Here is a 15,099-nt window from a genome sequence, read left to right as displayed (position 1 = left end):
AATCTGAAAAGTTTTATGCCAAAATTTGGAGAGAATATACAGATAATTTTTCTACACAAACATAATTTTGCATAACTATTTTAAAAGATATTGAAAAAACTCCAGTAAAATGGCAACTATTAAAGAACTTAAACTGATAATTAAGAGACTTCTCCCTCATAAGCCTCAGATAATTTATATTGACTTTATTCAACTACTAAGAAATTGATAATCCTACTATTAATTGTGGGGAACCGCAGGCTGGCCTCCTGTGAGAACCTCCTCATCTGCATAGCTTGCAGCAATCGGTCGACCACGAGGCCCAGGAAAACAGCCAGGTGAAACAGATGAAACAGAATGGCCTCTGCATAAACAACTAGGAGGAACCCGGTGAAACAGATGAAGTTGAGGCAGGACGGACTCTGCATAAACAACTAGGAAGAACCAGGTGAAACAGATGAACTTTCGACCTGAGTCTATACGCGTCCTTTCATCTGACTGGACGATACCAGCGTGAACTGCACGTGAAGAGAGCCGCTATTGGCTGTGGAGCGGATGCTCCATGGGACTTGGGGTATAAAGGGACATTGGGAATTGGGCTTGGAGCTCCTCCTTCTCTTTCCTTCTCTCCCCTCCACTCTTTCCTTCTGCCCCCACAAGTAAAAGTTCCTTGAGAACTGAGAAACAGTGACCGTGTCGTGACTACATTGGGTCCGACATTAATCAAACTGTTTAAGAGAACAGAAAATAATGAAAAGCTATTTACTTTTGCAATGATGGTATAACATAAATGCCCAAATCAGTTTCATTTATAAACATAGATGCTTATGAAATAGTTGCAAATCAATTTCTAGTTTATCCAAGGAATGTAAGGATGATTCAGCATTTGAAAATACATTAATATAAATCAAATTCAAAGATTAATAATACCAAGAATCTGTTAGATATAAAAAAAGCATTACAATTTAATTTTTATTCATGATTGAGAGAAACTCCTCTGCAAACTAAAACTAGAAGGGAAATGACTTAACGAGCATGTGGCAAAATAATAAAGCAAGAAGTATGCTGAGCAGCAAGACTCTGGGGTCTTTGCATAAAATCATATAAAAGATTATGCTGTTCTTTATTGCCATTTACAGGAGGTTTTATCGAATGCAATAAGAAAAACATGAATATTAGAAAGAGAAAATGTCTTTACATGCATACAGTAGGATTTTCATGGCTTTTTTTTTTTTTTTTTTTTTTTTTTTTATTTGAAAGGCAGAGTTAGAGACAAAAAGAAATCTTCCATCTGCTGGTTTACTCCCCAGATGGTCGCAATGGCTAGGGCTAGGCCAGACTAAAGCCAGATGCCTGGAGCTTCTTCTGGGTCTTTCACATGGGTGCAGGGGCCCAAGGACTTGGGCCATCTTCTGCTGCTTTCCCGGGCTCATTAGCAAGGAGCTGAATCAAAAGTGGAGCAGCGGGACCCCCACCGGTGCCCCTGTGGGATGCCAGCATTGCAGGCAGTGGCTTTACCCGCTCTGCACAGCAGCAGCTCCTTCATGGTTTTTTTAAGGGGAAAATGCATAGTAAGAACTTGCCAAGTTCCCTAGACAAAATTCAGTATCAACGTACCAAAGTCCTCTTCACCAGTAAAAACTAAGTAGAAGAATTAGTAAATAAAAGATTCCACTTTAATAGTAACAAAACACTCAATATATCACAACAGACACCTAACCAAAAAATATCCAAGAATGTTTTTGGAGAAAATTACAATTATTGGAAGGAAAAGGGATCCTCAATAAATCGAGGGAAAGGCTGTGCTCTTGATCTGGAAGATTCATTATGAATATGCCAGCTCTTCACAAATTAATTCTTCATGTGGAGCAAAAGACTCACAGGCTGCTGGTGTGTGTGGGTCAGCACCACAGCTTTAAAAAACAGTTAGATTATACCCTTTAATCCAGAGATTTCAGTCCTAAATAATGTATCTTCCATGAATCAGGGGATATGCATTTTAATGGTCATTACAAGCAAAATTAGGAAAACAATCTAAGTTTTCATCATAAGAAAATGAATAATAGTGAATAGTGGTGTACTTATAGAATGAAATATTTACATACTATATATAACAATAAAAGACACTGCCTTTATATTTCCTAAGATGTCAATCTCAAAAACATAGAGAAGCCAACCTTGTGGTGTAGCAGGTAAAGCCACTGCCTGCAATGCCAGCATCCCATATGGGCACTGGTTCAAATCCTGGCTGCTCTGCTTCTGCTCCAACTCTCTAATGTGTTGGGGAAAGCAGCAGAAAATATCTCAAGTCCTTGAGCCTCTGCAACCATGTGGGGGACCCAGATGAAGCTCCTGGCTCCTAGCCTCAGCCTGGCTGTGTGGGACTTCCCAAAGATTCAGAGATCTTAGAGCTGGAAGGAACCTAACAGAGCATCCTGCCCAGCCCCCTTCTACAAGGAGACAAGGCACCTGCAGGCCTGGGAGGCTGAGCAACTCAGGGGGCAGAAAGGACGAGAACCCATAGGCTTTGCCTCCGAGGATAATCTTTGCTCTCACCTCATTGTCTCTCGTAATAGACAAGTGAGGTTGAATGTCTCCCCTCATTTTTTTGTTTTGAAAACCAGAGGAGAGTGACAAACTACATAGAAATGGCCTGAGTGACAGAAGACATGGAGCTGGAGGGAGGGGACAAGGTGAGGTTGGGCATCATTTTGTCTCTTTGCTTTTGAGTCCTCTTAGGATTGGAGACTGCCCCTGCCTGTGGGAAGAGTGGGCCAGGGTGTGGAGGGAACTGAGTTGTAGAATGCACCCTTGGTGTCCCTCTGTCTTTAGCCTAACCTTCTGGAGAGACCACTCCCATCTTACAGATAAGATAGCAGACTTAGCAAGGTTAAATAACTTCCCCAAGGTAACAAAACTAGCAAGAGATGGGTCTTTATTATAGGGAGCCAAGACTGATCCTAAGAAGTCATGGCTAAGGAAGACCCGTGGAAGGCAGCAGGGCTGACTTCCTCAGAGCTGGCTGCCACTCTCAGAAGACCCCAGGCTGGCAGTGATGTAGAACTCAAGCCAAGGAGGCACAGCCAGCCTGGACAGGCTGAGAACAGCTTTGGGAGGTGGATGTCTGGCTTGCCAGGGCCACTGTGGACCCTTCCCTGTGGAAGACAGTTATGTGAGTTGGCTTCCTGCCCCTCCCACCCTTCACTCTCGTGTCCCACCCCAGCTGGGGGTCCTTGTCCTTTCTCTCCCTTGAGGGTATCTCACAAACCAATGTCCTCTTGTTGTCTCTGTGGAGTGGCTATGGGAGAGGCCCCTGTGACTGAGGAGGAGCCCTCAGCACTAGACCCAGGGGTAATGTGTGCGAGTAAACCGGGTCACTCTGGGAGGGTGGTTGTCGGCTGAGCACAGAGTGAAAACCTAGGAGGTCTGTGGGAGCCAGGAGGGAAAGTGCCTTTTGAGAGAGGGCTCCCAGTAGAATAGGAGATTAGTTGAGGTTCAGTGAATTCCTTTGTTGTCAACTCCAGAAGCATATTTGAAGGGATAAGCCCCCTCACTTAGAGCAGAGCATCCCAGGCTTGTCGCCATGGCAGCAGTGCTCAGAGGCTTAAAAACCAGAAAACACCAGGCTAGAGGGATTCTTTGGAGCCATGGTTCTCCAGCAGAGGTCCCAGCTATTGTGTGCTGTGAAGAGGGGCAGGGAGTTTGAATAGCTCCCCTTCCTTCCTGCCCCTTGCTGTGGAGCTGTTGTCCTGGGCTTCCTCCCTGGACTGATGGAGTCTTCATTTGAGTCTGTGTTGGAAGCTGCAGGTGATTCTCTCTTTTTCAGACCCCTTTTCTTTTTTGTGTAATGTTAATTTGCCTTTCTGGAACTTAACAGAGTTCTCTGTAAAGGCAGGCTCCTGCCCCTGTTCCTGTTAGAAAATAAATCTGTTTGAGACAAGCTACACAAACTCTTCTTGTCCTGCTTCCCAGGTTGGATAGCCTCAAGCTAGACTGTATCTTATGCTAGTTTTTGCCTTATTATTTTTCTGCTCATTTCTTTCAGTGCCTTTGTGTGTTTTAGATTTGTCTTGTGAACACCACATACATAGCTAGACTATATAGATATAGATAGATATTATATATCATATTTAATAATATAAATAATGTTCTCTTAACTGGTAAATTTGGCCCACTTATATTTATTGTGATTTCTGGTATAGTTAGAGTTGGAATGACAAGTGAACACAAGTGGAAGAATTGCTGATGGCCATCTATGTAAGGTAAACCACCACAATATACTGATACCTAATACATGTCAGTTCTCCTTTCTAGCTGTCTTAAGTCTCTGCCTAGTGGGCATTTAGATGATTTTATATTGATTTTGTCTGATTAACTCCTTTACTACAAGTATTACATCCTCTGAAGACACTCTCAGCCTCCCTAACCTTTAGCGTTGTGACCATGTGGGTGATGCATAAAAGAACTGGACTGATTGCAGGAGGTTTAAGAGAGAGTGAGTGGGAAGGAAATTGTGGCAGAAGGTGTTGATGACTCATTGAAAATATGTGAACTGAAAGGAAGGCTCATGGTAGGATGGTCCCTGGAAGGAGCAGAACGTCTAATTGTAGGCCTCCCTCTCTTTGTTTAAGAGAAGATATGTGAGGGCAGAGAGAAAGTAATGGACAGAAAAGAAATGGTTGATGATATAAATTGGGTAAGGACTGAACTGTCACTTACTTGCCTCTTAGAATAACGGGGGAGGGGAGAGAGAAAGATTTATTTGTACATGGTGTACTATAGAAATAATGTATACATCTTTACTATGTTATCAGTATAAATTTCATCAAGATAAGCATTTTGATTTTGATTTTTGCTTTTTAAAAACATTTTAATGTTTTTTTAATATTTATTTATTTTCAGTTTTTGTTTATAAGGCAGAGATACAGAAAAAGAGAAAGAGAGCACTTTCCATTTGCTGATTCACTCTCCCAAATACACACAACAGCCAGGGCTGAGCCAGTCTGGGGTCAGGAGCCAGGAACTCAATCCCCATCTCCCAGGTGGGTGGCAGGGGCCTAAGTACTTGCTATGGTCTGCGACATCCCAGGATGTGTATTAGCAGGAAGCTAGATCAGAAGTAAAGTAGCTGGGACCAGACTCAGGAACTCTGATCCAGAACGCAAGTGACCCCAGCAGCAACTTAACCACTGTGCCATATGCTGCCCCTCATTGTGATTTTCAAAATGCATATTATTCTCATATTCCCTACTTGATTTTTTAAAATTTTTTTTAAAAAATTTATTTGACAGAGTTTTAGACAGAGAGAGAGAGAGACAAAGGTCTTCCTCCCGTTGATTCACTCCCCAAATGGCCGCTACGGCCGGCGTTGTGTCAGTCCGAAGCCAGGAGCCAGGTGCTTCCTCCTGGTCTCCCATGCGGGTGCAGGGGCCCAAGCACTTGGGCCATCCTCCATTGCCCTCCTGGACCACAATAGAGAACTGGACTGGAAGAGGAGCAACTGAGACTAGAACCCAGAGCCCATATGGGATGCCGGCGCTACAGGCAGAGGATTAACCAAGTGAGCCATGGCGCTGGCCCCTCCCTCCTTGATTCTTAATAAGTATTAGTTAAGCCAAGTGGATTTCCTTTTCCTACTTTTTGTTAGTACCGGAAAGAACTTTGAGTGTCATCAAGTCCTACCCATCTAAGAAAAGATTTCCTCCCGGCATCCCCTACAAGTAGTTGTCCAGGAATATTTGAACTCGTGTGTGTGTGTGTATGTGTGTGTGTTTAACAGGCAGAGTTAGAGCGAGAGAGAGAAAGGTCTTCCTTCCGTTGGTTCACCCCACAAATGGCTGCTACAGCCGGCGCATCGCGCTGATCCGAAGCCAGGAGCCAGGAGCTTCTCCTGGTCTCTCATGCAAGTGCAGGGCCCAAGGACCTGGGCCATCCTCCACTGCACTCCCGGGCCACAGCAGAGAGCTGCACTGGAAGAGGAGCAACCAGGATAGAATCCGGAACCCCAACCAGGACTAGAACCCGGTGTGCCGGCGGAGGATTAGCCTAGTGAGCTGCGGCGCCAGATTCCGATCCCTGGTTTATGATAGTTGGACTTAAAATATCTGGACTTTACGATAGTGGGAAAGGAGTATGCGTTCAGCAGAAACCACATTTCAAATTTGGGATTTTGCATGATGATAACAGTACAAAGGCTGGGCAAGAAGAACTTGGAGTATTAATATTCTAAGGCTTTCCTACCACGCAGGAAGAACATTATTTGAAGGAAGACTATGATAAGATATATGTTGGAGGTGTCCTTTATCTTGCTTTCCATGCTGTGAGTCCTGTGTGTGCTTCTGTGGATCAGGTGCCTGCCACAGTAGAAGACTTTCTCTTGGAGATGTGTCCCAGGATGTTGGTTGAGTGAACCATTTTGGCTTTGGGTCCACAGGAGCACAGTAGTAGAGTGTCTGTGTAGCCTCTCAGGTATAATCAAGTTGGTGATGCCTGTAGGTATCTTAGTGGCCAAGACTGCAGCCCTTTGAGGCAGGGTGGGTTCACTGACAGCTCTGGGAACAGTGTGCCCAGCTGTAGTTGAGGGATGCCTGTCAATTTCTGAGGGACAAAGAGGGAGGCAGGGCCTGAGATTGTGGCCATGGGGACAAGATGCCCATCCATGTGGTGGTACAGGGGCCTGACCACCCCTGTGAGCCCTCAGGGACACTGCCCAGTGTGTCCAGCAACAGTGGCAGGAAATTATTTCTGTAAATGTTTCTACTGCCCCTTCTCTCTTTCTGCTCATTCTGGGTTTCAGTTGTATGCACTATTAAGCCATTTGATACCATCCCACAGCTCTTATATGCTTTGTTCCTTCCCTTCCTATTCCTTTACTTTAGTTCAGATTATTTCTGTTGGCCCTTCTTCAAAACTGCTGGTTTTAATTTTTCAGTTGTGTTGAATCCGTTGATGAGACTTTGAAATAGAAAGGGGACTGGTGTTGCCCACGGGTTGGGAGTCCTTGGGTGCTCTGGGGAGGTTCTGTGAATGACTATGGGATTCCATTTTCAGATGATGAAATGTTCCTAAAATTTATCAAGCTGATGACAGCACAGCTCTCTGACTATACAAAAAATTGAATTATATACTTTATATGATTTGTGAATTATTTTCCAATAAAGTCATTGTATACATTTAAAACATTCATGAGTTAGGTTCAAAGGCTGCACTGGTGAAAATCTAGCAGGAATCAGGGAGGGGCAAGACATCTTTGAGAGTGCTGAAGGGCAGAACAAAAATAAGTTGGAAGGTGATGTTGCTACAATGGAAGTTGGTGGGAGGATACAGATTATATACATGATTGTTCTCAGTGTTGTGTATTTGAATCTAAGTGTTGGAAACTGTCTCTACTAACAGTAAGTGTTCTTAATTAGCTCATGTCTTAATCCTTTTGTGAATGTTGTGAATTCTAAGAGATGAAATATGATTTATAGTTACTAGGCTTAGATTAAAATGATCCAAGTCTTCTCATTGCTTTGAGTTCTCTGCTGCTTCTGAGGGTGCCTGACCTCTCCCTGGGTGTGGTTATTACTGTTGGCTTATGTAAGTTATATATTATATATATATATATATATATATGAAAGAATTAGAGAGAGAGAGAGATCTTTTGTCCACTGGTTCACTCCCCAGATGGCCACAATGAACTGTCCTGGGCCAGGCTAAAGCCAGGAGCTTCTTCCAGATCTCCCATGTGGGTAGCAGGGATGTAAACACTTGGTCCATCCTCTGTTGCTTTTCCCAGGTCATTAGCAGGGAGCTGGATCAGAAACAGAGCAGCAGGGACTCGAATGGATGCCAGCATTACAGATGGTGGCTTAGCCTGCTATGCCACAACACTGGCCCCATTGTTGGGTTTTTATGGTCTGGCTGGGAGTTTCCATACTGCCTCCTTGTGTTAAAAGACAGCATTCAAGCTGTGGCGAGCTCTCCAGAGTTCCAAGACTGTTTGTCTATGGCATCATGGCGTAGCATAGCAGGTGCACCTCCACCTGCTCAGGGAAGATACTGGCCCTGGCTTTTGTGTGTTTCCAAACACTCAGAATTCTTCCTTGTAGTTGTTGATGTTTCTGGTATGAAATAACCCCAACATACATTAAATGAAGAAAGCAATGTGTCTAACAGTGTTTGCAATCTGCTACCACTTGTGTAATAAAAAGTGGAGATCCATGTACCCGTGTGATTTTATAATATATGTTAGAAGACACTGATGGATGACAGCGCTGACTCTAGAAGTGGCGCTGGGTGCCCAGGAGCCCAGGTAGCTAATAGAGCTTTCACCACATACCGCTTTTTGTCTTTTCCATTTTGAACTGTATATATGTGTTGGCTACTTAAGAGAGAATTACAATTTAAGTAAAAGCAAAATTCTTCCAGGTGAGTTTATCAAATGTGAGACTTAGATTGGCCCCAGATGACTTGCACTTCACACCTGTTTCTCACCGCTTGGGTCTTCCCTCTTCAGGCCCTCTACCTCTGACCATTTACCTGCAACAGGTATCTTGAGTCCCTCTCTGACCCTGCCACCCCTCTCACACCCTCATGGAGACTCTGCCTGGGCCAAGGCACTTTTTCCAACACCTCTTCTGTGACCAATGGCTGCACTGAGCCCCAGACTCTCTAGACCAGTGATTCCCAGGCCTGAGTATGCATCAGGCATCTGGAGGGCTGTTGACACACAGCTTGCTCTGTCCCACCACTGGTTTCTGATTCTGCAGGTCTGGCTAGGACCCAAGAATTTGTTTCCAACAGGTTCCCAGGCAATACTCATTGGGGACCACACTTTGAGAAACACTGTCCTCGACTAAAACAGTTTTTCCCGTGACGAGTTGACATGCAGTTTTGGGGTGCCAGCTGTGGCTTCACTTAGCTTCTGGAGAAGTAAACTTTAGGATAGAGGCACTGCTTTCCACCAGGCATGCCTGCAGCCCACCCTCATTCAGCTCTCTGTTCAGCCAGCAAGCCCCTTCCTGCTCACAAGATGGTAGGTGCTTTACTACCTGCAGAGCACGCACATCAGAAATCTGGCACCTTCTTCCTGTGCCTTCCCAGAGCAGACATTCTTGTGGCCACCACAGTCAACTCCCTGCGTGGTGAAGGCTTAGCTGATATTTAAGAGGGGGCACTGGGAATCATGCTCATCACAGGCTCCTCCTCCAGTGTTTCTCTGTAGGGCCCTTATTCGCCTGTTAGGCCTGATAATTCTTTATAATGAGCATTCTGTTTAATGCTGGGCATTCAATCTCCTTGTCTTCCTCTTCAAATTATTGTGACAATCAGTTATCCCACTGCACACCCCAATTCCCCCTCCAGCCTTGCCCTCCCTGCCCACCTCTGCTCCCTTCCCAGGGTGAGTGGTGAGGGTGGTGCAACTTTCTACTGGGGACCACTGAGACTCGTGTTAAGCTACCAGACCCCTGTCCAAACCATTGCTTTATATCCCTGCAGAAATCCCTAGTCATGTTTTAACATTTTCCTTACTTGAATCAAATGTTGGTATTAAAAAGGGACTGAGCGGTGAATGTTAGGAGACATTTGTGTGGAGTCAGTCATGCGATTCAGCCTCCTTTGTGGAGGTCTTTTGGAGGTCGGCACTGGAGGGCTGTGTCTTCTGATGGAGCAGCTTCGTGTCCTCACGCCACAAGGAGAATCTTGTGACCTGTCCTGGTTCTTTGTTTACCTTGAGTGTCAGGGAGCTCAGATGGAATGCTTCAGAGGGTGGCAAAATTAGCTTAGCAAAGCATTTTTGCATAGGTTATCAGCATTTATACAGTCTCAATTTTTGAATAATCAGTGGCTTTATTTTGTGTTTTCTTGTAACTGACTTCAGGTCCTTTGAGAAGCAGGATACAGCGTCTGTGGTGCAGTTGAGCTGTGAAGTGATTAACAGCCTGGAGTGGCCTCATCAGCTGGGCCAAGGAATGGGCGTGGCCACTTGCCCTGGGGCCTGGTATGGGCACAGAGCAGGTGGCAGGCATGGGGGTGGGGAGCAGCGACCCAGGAGGTTCCTCTGGCTGGTGAGGATGAAGTACCAGTGTGCTCATGCTGGACATGGGATCAAGGTCAGACAACTAAGAGGCAGCAGGTACCCACTGAGCCCTCACAGGGGTGGAGAATCCGCAAGGAGAGTGGCAGCAGCTCTGTCAAGCTTGACCTTTCTCTTGGAGGTCAACAGAAGTCCCACTGGGACTGGCTGAGCCCATGAAGGCTGCAGAAGCTGTTCCACCATTCTACTTCAGCTCCCACTTTGTCTTGTAGCAAGTGGGTTCTGCCCCCTATCCCATGCCCTGCCCTGTCCTGGTGGAAAAGAGCATCTGGCCTGGGGCTGGAGAGTGGGGGGAACCCTTCCCCTCCCATCCCTCCTGAGAACCAAGACACTCCCATTTCCTGTAACCTCAAAGTGTTAGGGTCGGGGAGACCATCCTAGACCAAAGGTTTTCACCCTGTAGGTGTCCTGTGATTTAAATTTCTTGTGTATTTGTTTGAGAGGCAGGGAGAAAGAGAAAGAGAGAGAGGAGAAAGAACAAGAGAGAGAGAGAGCTTCCCATTTGTTGGTTCACTCCCTAAATACTACAGCCAGGGGTGGGCCAGGTAGAAGCTGGAAGCCAGCAACAAAATTCAATTCTCCTACATGGATGGCAGGTACCCAGTTACTTTGGCCCTCACTGCTGCCTCCCAGGATCTGCACTGGCAGGAATGCTAGATTCAGAAGCCAGAGCCGGGAATCAAACTCATGCATTCCAGTGTAGGATCTGGGCATCTTAACCACCAGACTAAATGCCTGTGCCTCCTGGGTGATTTGTTCAGGGATTGTATAAGGACCTTTCTGTCTGGAAGTCACTGTGCTGAAATGCTTCCTTAGTCTGCTGCTATGACAAAAGACCCGAGGCTGAGTGACTTGTAAATCAGACACATTGAGTCCTCAGAGTTCTGGAAGCTGCAAAGTCCCAGATCAAGGCGCCTGCAGATCTGGTGTCCGGTGAAGGCTGCTGTCTGCTTCCAAGATGGGGCCTTGTTCCTGTACCCTCATGTATCAGAAGGCAGAAGGGCAAAAGACAGCCTTGCTGGTTCCGAACCTTCAGCCCTCTCGTAAGGTTTCTGACCCCATGCCCGAGGGCTCTGATTTGGTCACCTGCTGACGGCTTCACCTCCAACACTGCTGCACTGGGGGGGAAGCTGCATGTGAATTTTGGAGGCGATACAGCGCACACATCATCGCAAAGGCCACTGTGTGAGTCCAGCTTCCCTTGGGTTTGTAAGCCGCCCTTCACAGATTGACCCACCCAGAAGGGCAGCCATAAAGGACTCAAAAGTAAATCATCGGTGCCTTTGAAAACATGAGTTTACTCCTTGCTATAGGCATTTGTTTCTCTCTCAAGGGGTGAGAGGTGTCTCCGGAAGGAAGCAGGTTTCTGAGGGAAGCAAGGAGGGAGCTCCAGAGCCCGGGCCTGCCTGAGTGGGAAGACCCCATGAGCTGCCTGGGGACAGCGAGGGTGGGGGTCGCTCACCTCTGAGCACAGCCCTCTTCCAGAGTGGAGCTTTTTTCTTCCTGTCCTGCCATTCTTTCTTCCTCTGGCATGTCAGCAAAGTCAGGGACCAGCTCCCTCCAGAAGGCCCCAACAGACGGCTACCTGCACTGCCTTTCACCTGCAGGGAGGCAGCTCCCACATCCTCCCTGCCTCCTCACCGCCAGCCTCTCCCCCGACCCTGAAACCTAATCTGGCACTGCCCAGCACAGTCCCTTGTCTGTCCTGTGTGGAGGAGGAATGCACCTGTTGCATGTTCTCCTTGTAATCTCCCTCCATGAACTCTATCCCCGGAACCTCCACGCAGGAGTAAAAGCCGCCTATTGTCACCTTTAGGAAGTCCCCTGTTTCCATGGGGCCCATCCTGGGAGTGATGTGCTCCTCCCTGCCGTTGCCACATCCCTTTTGCGTGTCTGCCTCTGATTCGGCTTTCCTGTCCTCCTTCCCGCCCAGGTGGCTCCCGCTGCTCTGCTGCAGCTCAGGACAACTTCAGAAACCCCCACCCCACCCCCAAAGGCTCCCAGAGCACCCAGGGAAGCAGACTTCAGGAAGTCTCACTGGTCCTCCCAGCCCAGTTGCCACAACAAACATCTGCGAAGACATTGGTGAGTGGGCAAGAGTTTAAAGTGGGCTGTTGGCCACTCCTCCTCTGTCCACCCAGAGGAGGCTGCAGGGAGGGGAACTGTGTGTTGTCCTGGGCACCTGGGAGAGACCAAGGTCAGACTGCACCTGGCCACCTGCCTGGGCAGGTAAGGGCAGCAGCACCATGGTTTAGCACTATCTGCTGACCTTGGCTCTGAGGGTCAGAGTTCTCAAACTGATGAAGAGGTGGGAACCATCATTGGAACCAGTCAGGAAACAAGACTGGGAACCTGCTGGGTGTCCTGGCCTCTGCTAGGACCTGTCACACTCCAGAGCATGGTACTCCGTCCCTCCAGATGGGCCCAGAACTGCCTCCTCCAGCCGCTCCAGGAGGCTGCTGTGCAGAACTGTGGTTCACTGAGATTTCTCCTTTGACTCCAAGGTTTCTTAGCAAGCAGACATCATTGGGGTTGGAGCACAGGTAGAACTCTGTGACCCGGGGGCCCTCATTCTGGCTGCTCTGTGGGGCTGAGCTGTTCCAGTCTTAACCAAGAGCTGTTGCAGGTACTGCCTCCCAGGCGTGTTCCTCTTCCTTCTGTTCAGTGAGGAGTCCTGGGCAGTAACAGACTGCCAAAGATGGTGCTTTCTTGGGGCAGGAATACGACGGTCAACATTCTCAAACACTTGTTGGGATTTCAAAGGCATGATTTGGCGGGGTCTGGGAGGATATTTCCACTGCTTTCTGACGCTCTCATTAGTGAAGAAGGTGGCTTCCTGGTGCCACCCGGGATGTCACCGTCAGAGTACTTCAGGGGTCCTCGGCCAGCATCAACCTGGGGGGCTCTTCTCTGTCACCACAAAGGAGGCTGGCTGGGCAAAGCAGAGCATGTGAAAGGGTGTGGGAGGGGGAGAGGCAGGAGCCGGTAAAAGGGAGCGCGCGCTGTGATTTATAGAGAAATGCCAGGGTTTCCCCATGATTGTAAACCTGCTAGGGTTTCCCCATGGTTGTAAACCTGCTTTGAGCTGTGGCCGCCTCACTGACATGGGGGAACTGCTTCCTAGGCTACTCTGAAAGACAAAGCTGACTCCGAAAGTTCTCTCTTTTGTTAAGGAAATAAATCCTGTACCATTGAAGGAATTTTTCCAAAGGGACTGCGAAGCTGGCCCACAGTGGCTGATAAAAGGATGTGTGGTGTCCTGCGACTGCCTGGAGGAAAACGTAGCCCGCGTGGCTGCGGCGGGGGCTTAGAGCCGGGATCTGGGGGCGGCTGGGCCACAGAGACGAACACAGCGTGTATGAGCACGGCTGCCTTTGAAGAAAAGCCTTAAGGCGTTTTGACACTGGGAAGCAGCAGAGGTAGATGATCAAAGGGTGGAAAAATGAATGCAAGTCCCTTTTTTATGTGAAAGGCAGGGTTGCTTGAGCTAAAATCAGCGTGAAGGGGGCGCCCCCCGGTGCTGCGGGGTGCACTGTGCCAGAGCACTGCTTTATCACCAGCCTTCTGCCTGTGAGGGCACACGTGCAGTGAGGAAAAGAAGTGTGCAAATGACAAAGGGCTCCAAGTCCAGTTGTTAGGACCTAGTGGCAAACAGGGCTGCCGGAACCACCCACTGTTTTCCCTGTGTGGGTGAGGAGCCCCTGGGGCCATCGTCCTGCCTTCCGCTGTGGGTCCCTTGGAGTCTGTGAGGGCTAAGGGGCCACTCACAGGCCAGATAAGAGCCTTGCTTGGTCACTTCTGACAATGCACGGTCCCACAGAGCCAAGATCTTGAGAAATTTTCTCTTCTATTAAGTTCAGATGTACAAATGAGACCTCTCTTAAATTACTGAGGATGCTTCCACATTGTACACAGGTAAACAGTGCTTACATGCAAAGCCAACACTGGGGTAATGCACTCCCAACGAGTCAAGTTTGCCAAAAGTACATGAAAGGCATTAGAGCGCCTCAAAAATCCTTATACAATTTACACACCTCTCAGATTGGAAATAATGTGAAGATGAAAAACATGGCATAAAAGTGTTTTGAAAAATAATGCTGGCAATTTAAAATATTTGGGGAGAAAAGCTAAAACAAGAAAGTACACACAGAAAAAGGAAAGTGCAACATAGGATAGGGTATGACAGGGAGCAGGTGTTTAGCCTAGCGGTTAAGATACCTACATTCCTTAACAGAATACCTGGGTTTGATTCTTGGATCCAGCTCCTTATCCTTCCTGCCAAAGCAGACTCTGAAAGGCAACAAGTAGTAGGACCCATGCTACTCACAAGGAGACCTGAATGGAGTTCTTGGTTCTCCTGGTTTTGACTGCAGCCTAGCCCCAGCCACTACAGTCATCTGCCTGTGAAACAGCAGGTGGAAGATACCTTTCTCTCTCTCTCTCTCTCTCTCTCTCTCTCTCTCTCTGTCCTGCCCCTGCCATCTTCTCAAATAAATAAATACATGGATAAATAAATAAATGGGTCTGTATGACAGCAGTACATTGTTGATAGTTGCATGGAGAGCTGGCCAAGGTCCGTGTTGTTGTGATCACTAACTATATTTTGAATCACAATGAACAGCTGTGTTTTGATCTTTTAGGGCATGGCCCTCCTCAGTCCATTCACATTCATTTTCTACGTGGTGCTGATTGCTTTGAAAGCCGTCTGTGATTCCACGTGCAGCTCCGCGAGCATTCCCTGCTAAGTGTTCTGTTCTCCTGTGTTGCTTGGTTACGCAGGGCTCCAGTTCAATGCAATCATATACAAGACTCGGGTCTGGCAGAAATGACACAAGTGTCTTCTTATCCCACTGCACACATGATTATTTTCCAGCCAGTCAGTGACTTTGCTGGCTTCTTCAGGCAAACGTGGCTTTAATTCATATAAAGCTCCTGGAATTTTGTTGGCTGGAAAGAGAGCCTGTGCAGACAAATGACACATTTTTACCTTTTCCTTGTTACTGTATCGTGTGACCAGTCCCTTCTCCAGAATTCAATTT

At 47.3% G+C, this 15,099-nt stretch overlaps 1 protein-coding gene across 1 annotated transcript in view; it reads left to right on the top strand.

The window, feature by feature from the left end:
- Positions 1-15,099, top strand: part of MYLK (myosin light chain kinase) — a 263,559-nt gene that overhangs the window by 38,712 nt on the left and 209,748 nt on the right. The window contains exon 2 of the mRNA XM_062208961.1: positions 11,994-12,145. The gene's annotated coding sequence lies outside the window, so the exon portion shown is untranslated. The remainder of the gene's footprint in view (positions 1-11,993; positions 12,146-15,099) is intronic.

The sequence above is a fragment of the Lepus europaeus genome, chromosome 2, assembly GCF_033115175.1.
Source record: "Lepus europaeus isolate LE1 chromosome 2, mLepTim1.pri, whole genome shotgun sequence".
NCBI lineage: Eukaryota > Metazoa > Chordata > Mammalia > Lagomorpha > Leporidae > Lepus > Lepus europaeus.
This window is presented reverse-complemented; position numbering and strand designations above follow the sequence as displayed.